Source organism: Entelurus aequoreus, linkage group LG08 (genome assembly GCF_033978785.1).
Source record: "Entelurus aequoreus isolate RoL-2023_Sb linkage group LG08, RoL_Eaeq_v1.1, whole genome shotgun sequence".
NCBI lineage: Eukaryota > Metazoa > Chordata > Actinopteri > Syngnathiformes > Syngnathidae > Entelurus > Entelurus aequoreus.
Window position 1 is genome coordinate 47,340,981 of NC_084738.1, and position 8,123 is coordinate 47,349,103.

Sequence of the window (8,123 nt, forward strand, 5' to 3'; positions counted from 1 at the left end):
TAGCAAGTTAACACACAAAAGAGAGGGGATTTATACGGCCCCATTCCTGGGTGGATCTCGCGTGAGAGGAAGAAGTGGGGTTAATCATTTTGCAATGTAGCCTGCCCCCCCCACCCCAATTTGTCACGTTTAATGTGTCAGGTAAACCGGGGCATACTCTATGTGGAAAATGTGTGTTGAGTTCCACTGAGGCTGTGTATAGTAGGCAAATGGAATTCAGTAATTTAATTAGAGTGTGACAATAAAGAAACTCGGAAATTCCGGGTCTCAGTACAAATGGAACGCACCATAAAAGTCAAAATCGAAATGTAAATGTTAAACCTAAATGTTAAATCTAAATCTAAATCTTAAATCTAAACGTAAGCACTAAATGATAAATCTTAACCTAAATGGTAACTCTAATTCAAAATAATTTATATAAATCTTAAGACTAAATCTAAATGTGGGCACTTAATGTTGAATCTAAACCTAAATATTAAAGGAGCCATATGTAAGAATCTGGCCAGAAATGGTACTGCAATCACGGTCAAAATAATATAGTCCCCTCCCCCTCTCCCTGACTGAGGTTGCCAGATACGCAGCCGAATCCAGCTCGATCGACTGGGCTACTCCAAGGAACTTCTAACTTCCACTGCCTCTTACTGGGGGTTGAGGTGCTGGGACCATAATAGCTGAATAGACAAGCGTTTTGTCTATAACAAATCTCTTACCAACACATTTTACACAGAAATTAGGCTATTTTCAGGAAGAAGTATGTCATGCCTGCGTACAGTATCACAACAAATGGCAATCATATGGTTATTGTCTGTAATATCAGAAAACAAAGACTAAAACGAACTACAACCAACGCTAGCAATGGTTATTCTGGTGAAAATAAGTAGAGCATGCTTAGCAGCCTAAAGTACACCCAAAACTAAAGAGGAGACATTTTACCAAGGTATGCCGATAGGCTACTGTTTCAAATATTTCAGATTGCCATAAAGCTTGGTACATATAGTCCACAATATGCAAACAAGAATGAGGAATTATTTTATCATGTGATTTGGCTGTCTCCATATGTTTCACATTGTCATGACAGCCGTGCTTATGTTGGAACCCATTTCCTCAGCATATTGAGAACGAAATAGGCGCTGACACTACTGAAGTGAATTAATTAACTCATATTATGTTTTGCATATGGTGAATGTTTATATTCATATTGGAGAAAGCAAACTACCAGTTTAACTAGTAGGTATTTCAGTTTGGGAACATAATAACATAGAGCCCTTTAGTATTAACATTTGTGTGTGGATTGGATTAGTTCTCGCGGCAGAAAAGGCAATAAAATTGGACCTCGGAATGCAAAGGTGATGGCCCTATACGTGAGAAGAAACTGCATGTTTAGCCTCCGTCCAACTGAGTTCACCGCTCAATTCTTGCAGGAGATCCTGAAACTTGATGACAAGCCCATGTTGGACAAAGCCCACAAACCCTCTGCACTAGGCCTAAAGATGGCGATCCTCCTAGGGCACTCGTTGTATGAGGGAATTTATTTCAAGTACGGAACCAGATTCTACGAAGTGCGGGTAAGGCTTTTCTGCTTTCATAAATGGGCAAGATGATTAAAATTTTTTCCAGACTTCACCCTGGCGACTTCTTTTTCCGGGGACGTTGCGGATCACTTTATCCAACAGCTAGGAACACAGATTTGATGAGCCAACAAAGGTGACGAACTTTGTGGACAAAAACATTAAAATGGGATTTGCCCCAGATTCGATCTTGGAGGCATGCTAGCTGGCCGCCACCATTTTGGAGCTAGAAGACTACAAATCCCAGGAGCGTGAGCTAGCTTGCCTTTCTTAGCAATTGTGTTCTACCTCACTACCTTGCAGCTGTTTGGGTTATTGCTTCATCAAGCATAACTCTGTTTGAAGTAGCCATTGTAACTTCATTATAATGCACTGACTGAAATCTTGCATTGCATCTTTATAGTCTTGCAGTTGGGTTTTCTTGATTCTCAGTTTCTTTGACTTGTGGTCTTGGCTCTCGCTGCTAGGATGACACTTTTGGCAAATGTCACAAACACTCTTACTTTTGCAACTCTTCGAGTAGTGACCAGGCTAAGGACAACCATGAAAGAGACGTTTTTGTTAACAAGTTAAAGGTGTTTAATGATAATACATGCATGTTTAACAGATATAGATTACTTTTTTTCATGAAGACAAGAATATAAGTTGGTGTACTACCTGATTCTGATGACTTGCATTGATTGGAATCAGACAGGATTCTAGCTAGCTAGCTAGATGGCTCCTCTTCTTGTTAGAAGATAGGGGTCCATCTAAGTGCTGATAACATCCACATTTTATAATGGAGGAGAAAAAAAAAGTCCTCCTTTCTGTCCAATACCACATGGAAGTGGTTGGTATTTAGCATCTTATTTGTCCAGCTTCCATACTCCTTTTTATACACTTTACAAGAAATACATTGGCAGCAAACTCCGTAGCTTGCTAGCTTGTGCACACCCGCTTTCTGAGACCCTAATTTTGTTAGTGCAGGCAGGATGAAGCAGGGCTTTTATTGTGAAGACAGGAACTGTGCAGTCGGTCTTTAGAGTTTTGACAGCAGAGAGTGTGTTGAAATAAAAAGTGTTTCTCGCCCTCCTTGGAACAATAGGTGCTACTCTTAAGATATGCGTTCCCTAGGAACTATTGTTTGTGTTGCGACGGGAACATTATTCAGTGATGCACAGGAAAATGGAGTAGAGCTTGTACTGTTGTGAACGTGTCTGCCGAGTTGAACAATAAACTACGGCCCAGTTTGGTCCAAATAATAAATTCTGTAGTCCGTGTGTGATAGAGAACAGAATTTAACACTCCTCTCTGTCATTTTTTCTTAATAATGATCTCGCAGCATCCAGCGTCATCTCACAAGACCCTCGGGTGCCGTGAATGTCGATCAAGTGACAAAAATGACGTCTTAGTGAATATTGATGATCGCAAATTTTTAGGTCTATTTTTTTAATGGCTGGCTGGCGATCGACTGACACAAACCCCTGCGATCTACAGGTAGCTCACGATCGACGTAATGGGCACCCCTGCTTTAGACACACAGCAAATAACACTTTGGTATTTAAAAAACCAAAAACAGTTAATACCTCTTTTTAAAACAAATTTTTATGGTTTAACTTTCCAACTTGTAACTTTATATGTGTCTTGAAGATCAATATTAACTCAGTTATGTGAACAAATACTTTTCACACACACACACACACACACACACACACACACACACACACACACACACACACACACACACACACACACACACACACACACACACACACACACACACACACACACACACACACACACACACACACACACACACAAACAAGAACTAGTTCATCTTTCACAGTAAACTTAGCAGACTTCAAAAGCCTTCATAATTGACAACTCTTAATGATATAAGTGTCCAAATGCTTGTGGCTTTATCTTACAAGACACTCTTTAAACTGTGCTCTTTTTTGCTCCTCCTGCAGCGTGTGTGCTCTGCTCCTCTTTCTCCACATCCAGCTGTGTGCGGTGCAGCGTGTGTGCTCCATTCACGTCGATGGACAGACAGTGCGAGTTTTCACTGTAACTCCCTCCAAGCACGTGCAGACACACCAGTGGCTTTCTTGTAATGAGTTTATTCTTGGATCGCTCCTCAAACACACCGCGTACACTTCTTGGCTGCATGCTATATGTGAAGGGATTAGTCAGCGAGAAGCGTGGCTGGAAAGTTTGTCTTTGTGTGATAGCAGTGCAAACACACTCCTGGTGTACGTCACTTCAAAGTAAACGCTTCTTTAGACTTTAAAATAATACTGCACATTTGGGTTACAAAATAACGAAACATGCACATATACATCTAACAATTACAGTATAGTTCCTGTGTTCTGTCAAAATGACTACTAAGTATTTGTTGTATTATCCTATTGAGTAATTTGCTGGTTGTATATCAAACTTCTTCCTATATTTTTGCACATTCGATTGAGAAACCCAAGATGCTACGCCGGATAGTTGAACCTCGGATTCAGGAGGAACAGTGTGGTTTTCGTCCTGGTCGTGGAACTGTGGACCAGCTCTATACTCTCGGCAGGGTCCTTGAGGGTGCATGGGAGTTTGCCCAACCAGTCTACATGTGTTTTGTGGACTTGGAGAAGGCATTCGACCGTGTCCCCCGGGAAGTCCTGTGGGGAGTGCTCAGAGAGTAAGGGGTATCGGACTATCTGATTGTGGCGGTCCGGTCCCTGTACGATCAGTGTCAGAGCTTGGTCCGTCGGACACGTTTCCAGTGATGGTTGGACTCCGCCAAGGCTGCCCTTTGTCACCGATTCTGTTCATAACTTTTATGGACATAATTTGGTGGCTGCATGATTAGGTCTCTGCTTTTTGCAGATGATGTGGTCCTGATGGCTTTATCTGGCCAGGATCTTCAGCTCTCACTGGATCGGTTCGCAGCCGAGTGTGAAGCGACTGGGATGAGAATCAGCACCTCCAAGTCCGAGTCCATGGTTCTCGCCCGGAAAAGGGTGGAGTGCCATCTCCGGGTTGCGGAGGAGACCCTGCCCCAAGTGGAGGAGTTCAAGTAGCTCAGAGTCTTGTTCACGAGTGGGGGAAGAGTGGATCGTGAAATCGACAGGCGGATCGGTGCGGCATATTCAGTAATGCAGACCCTGTATCGATCCGTTGTGGTGAAGAAGGAGCTGAGCCGGAAGGCAAAGCTCTCAATTTACCGGTCGATCTATGTTCCCATCCTCACCTATGGTCATGAGCTTTGGGTTATGACCAAAAGGACAAGATCACGGGTACAAGCGGCCGAAATTAGTTTCCTCCGCCGGGTGGCGGGGCTCTCCCTTAGAGATAGGGTGAGAAGCTCTGTCATCCGGGAGGAGCTCAAAGTAAAGCCGCTGCTCCTCCACATCGAGAGGAGCCTGATGAGGTGGTTCGGGCATCTGGTCAGGATGCCACCCGAACGCCTCCCTAGGGAGGTGTTTAGGGCACGTCCGACCGGTAGGAGGCCACGGGAAAGACCCAGGACACGTTGGGAAGACTATGTCTCCCGGCTGGCCTGGGAATGCCTCGGGATCCCCCGGAAGAGCTGGACGAAGTGGCTGGGGAGAGGAAAATCTGGGCTTCCCTGCTTAGGCTGCTGCCCCTGCGACCCGTCCTCGGATCAGCGGAAGAAGATGGATGGATAGATGGATGGATGGATGGATGGATGGATGGATGGATGGATGGATGGATTGAGAAAATAGGTTTTGATAGTAAGCTGTAATTAAACGGCCTTTGTTCATCTTATTCAAACATTTATCTTAGCACACTTTATTTGCTAACTATATGTCACAATTTTGGCACTATTGTGTTGTTTGTCAGTGTAGAACAGGCGTGATGGTTGTTTTTTGTGGGCCGGGGATGTTGCGCACACCAAGTTCAAACGAATTCTTCTGCAGGAGTTTTGGGTTGGGGTAGTGGGGGGCCACTGTTTTATTTTTATTTTCTTTACATCAGTCAAAATATATATCTTTTGTTTTACCACAGACTTGCATTTTTGAATACTGTATATTTGATGTTTACATCTTTTTGCTTTGACGCAGCCTAATCTAACAGTGACATCCGGCGGGTGTGATGCTAGGTTTACCAGTTTTTAATTGCATGGGCTGAATAATCCTATAAAATGAAGTAAGATGTTACATCATCTCCGTCATCTGGGCACCCAGGTTATCTTCTTGCAGGAGACTCCACTAGAACCTTTGATCACTTGAGGCTGAGGAGCGGATGGATAGGGCAGATTTACCACTCTTCATTTTCGGGCAAATTGAGGGGAGATGCTATTTTGCTACATAAATCTGTTCCTATTTTACGCTCGAATAGTATTTCTGATCCCAATGGGAGGTATCGTCACTGGGCAGATATCCAACACCCCAGTAGCCCTCATAAATGTTTATGGTAAATGGATTATACTTGTATAGCGCTTTCTCCCTTCAAGGTACTAATGTGTGTTCCTGGTCTTGTCACCCTCTCCCAGGCAGAAGGGCAACACGGCAGTGCAGCTGGATCAAAAGAGATGTTGGAGACGCTGAACTGAACAAAAAGTTTCTTTATTACAAGCAATCATCATTATACGGGACTGCAGTTCCTGGAGGAGGTCAGGTCAAAGATAAAGCACTCTTAACTTGGAGAAGACAAACCATGAGTTTTATTTCCCCCCTTCCTGTCTGTGTGTGTGTGTGTGCTGGGTCAGGAGAGCACATCCTGACCATAAAAGGAGATGTTCGTGTGTAAGTGTCTGGAAAGACAACAGATGCAGGTCGTAAATTAGATGTTGACATCAAGCTAAACATTTAGTCTCTTCTCACGTATAGGGCCATCACCTTTGCATACTGAGGTCCAATGTTATTGCCTTTTCTTCCACGAGAACTAATCCAATCCACACACAAATGTCAATACTAAAGGGTCCTACGTTATTATGTGCCCAAACTGAAATCCCCATTAGTTAAACTGGTGGTTTGCGTTCTCCAAGATGAATATAAACATTCACCATATGCAAAACATAGTATGAGTTATTTAATCAACTACAGTACATTCACCCATTCACACAAACATTCACACACTGATGGCGGGAGCTGCCATGCAAGGCGCTAACCACAACCTATCAGGAGCAAAGGTGAAGTGTCTTGCTCAAGGACACAACGAATGTGACTAGGAAGGGGGAAGCTGGGCAGGAACCCTCAAGTTGTGGCACGGCTGCTCTATCACGTGCTCCCAACTATAACGATGACACCTTTTTCAAATGTCTTTTTCTCAATCTCCCGATTTGTCAATGTACTATTCAATAATTGAAGGAGACTTTAACTGTTGGTTCCATCTTCAGCTTGATTGCTCATAACGCAAAACTTAGACTTGGGGTGTCAAACGTAAGGCCCGCGGGCTGGATCAGACCCGCGAACAGGTTTTATCCGGCCCGCGAACAGGTTTTATCCGGCCCGCGGGATGAGTTTGCTAAGTATAAAAATGAGCCGAAATTTTTGAATGAAAGAAACTGCTGTTCTAAATGTGTCCACTAGATATCGCAAGAGCAATTCTTTGTATCTATGCAGATTATGCTAAATATGTAAAAAAATTAAAAATAAACCCAATGATGTTAGCACATCAGTCAAGGAAAAAGATCAAACTACATAAATAACATCCTGTTATTTGATTTATATATTATTTTTTTAGCTTAATAGATAGAAAATGAACATCAATAAGTTGACTGATGAACATTATCACATAATTTATTCAGAAAGTATAAATAACGACAAATAAAGATAGAATACTATAAACTGTAACATGTAAGTGTAAAAAACAACAACAACATTATGATTTGTACATTTTCAGAATGAGCTTGTTCTATTTTTTAACAAAGAAAACAATCTGAAGTTGTCTTTATTTTTAAGTTATCGTGCTGTGATTTTACCAGTTCTCCATGTGGCCCCCAATCTAAAATGAGTTTGACACCCCCGACTTAGACCTTAGGCCTACTAAGCTACTGTATTTGAATGTTGGTCATTATAGTGGTTCTTAGAGAGCCAAGATAGTAATAAAGTTTGACAACCACTGAAATAGAAAATTCCCTCAGAAGTTGTTGAATAGGCTATCTATGAGTATTGGGGTTAAACACCAAAGTTGTTTTGATTCAAGAGCAAAATTTGCCAAAAAAAAGAAACAAATAGTGTGTGAACGTTAACATAATAACATGCTAACATTAGCATGCTAATAAAGGAACAGTAAGCATACTTACAAGATTGTGAGCATCAAATTCCATGATTTTTAAGTTTCAGTATAGAAAATTCGCTGAAATGCTAGCAAGATGGCCTCAAGTATCGAAAACCATGATTTTTTTTGGTTTGAACAAAGTACAGCCAACATTTGTCTGTTTCATATTTATTTCACTGCATTACTTTTTGTACAATATGCTAAACTCATGTTACAGTAGGCTTTGTGTGCTTGTGTGTGTGTGTGTGTGTGTGTGTGTGTGTGTGTGTGTGTGTGTGTGTGTGTGTGTGTGTGTGTGTGTGTGTGTGTGTGTGTGCGCGCGTGCGCGTGTGTGTATTACTGTAT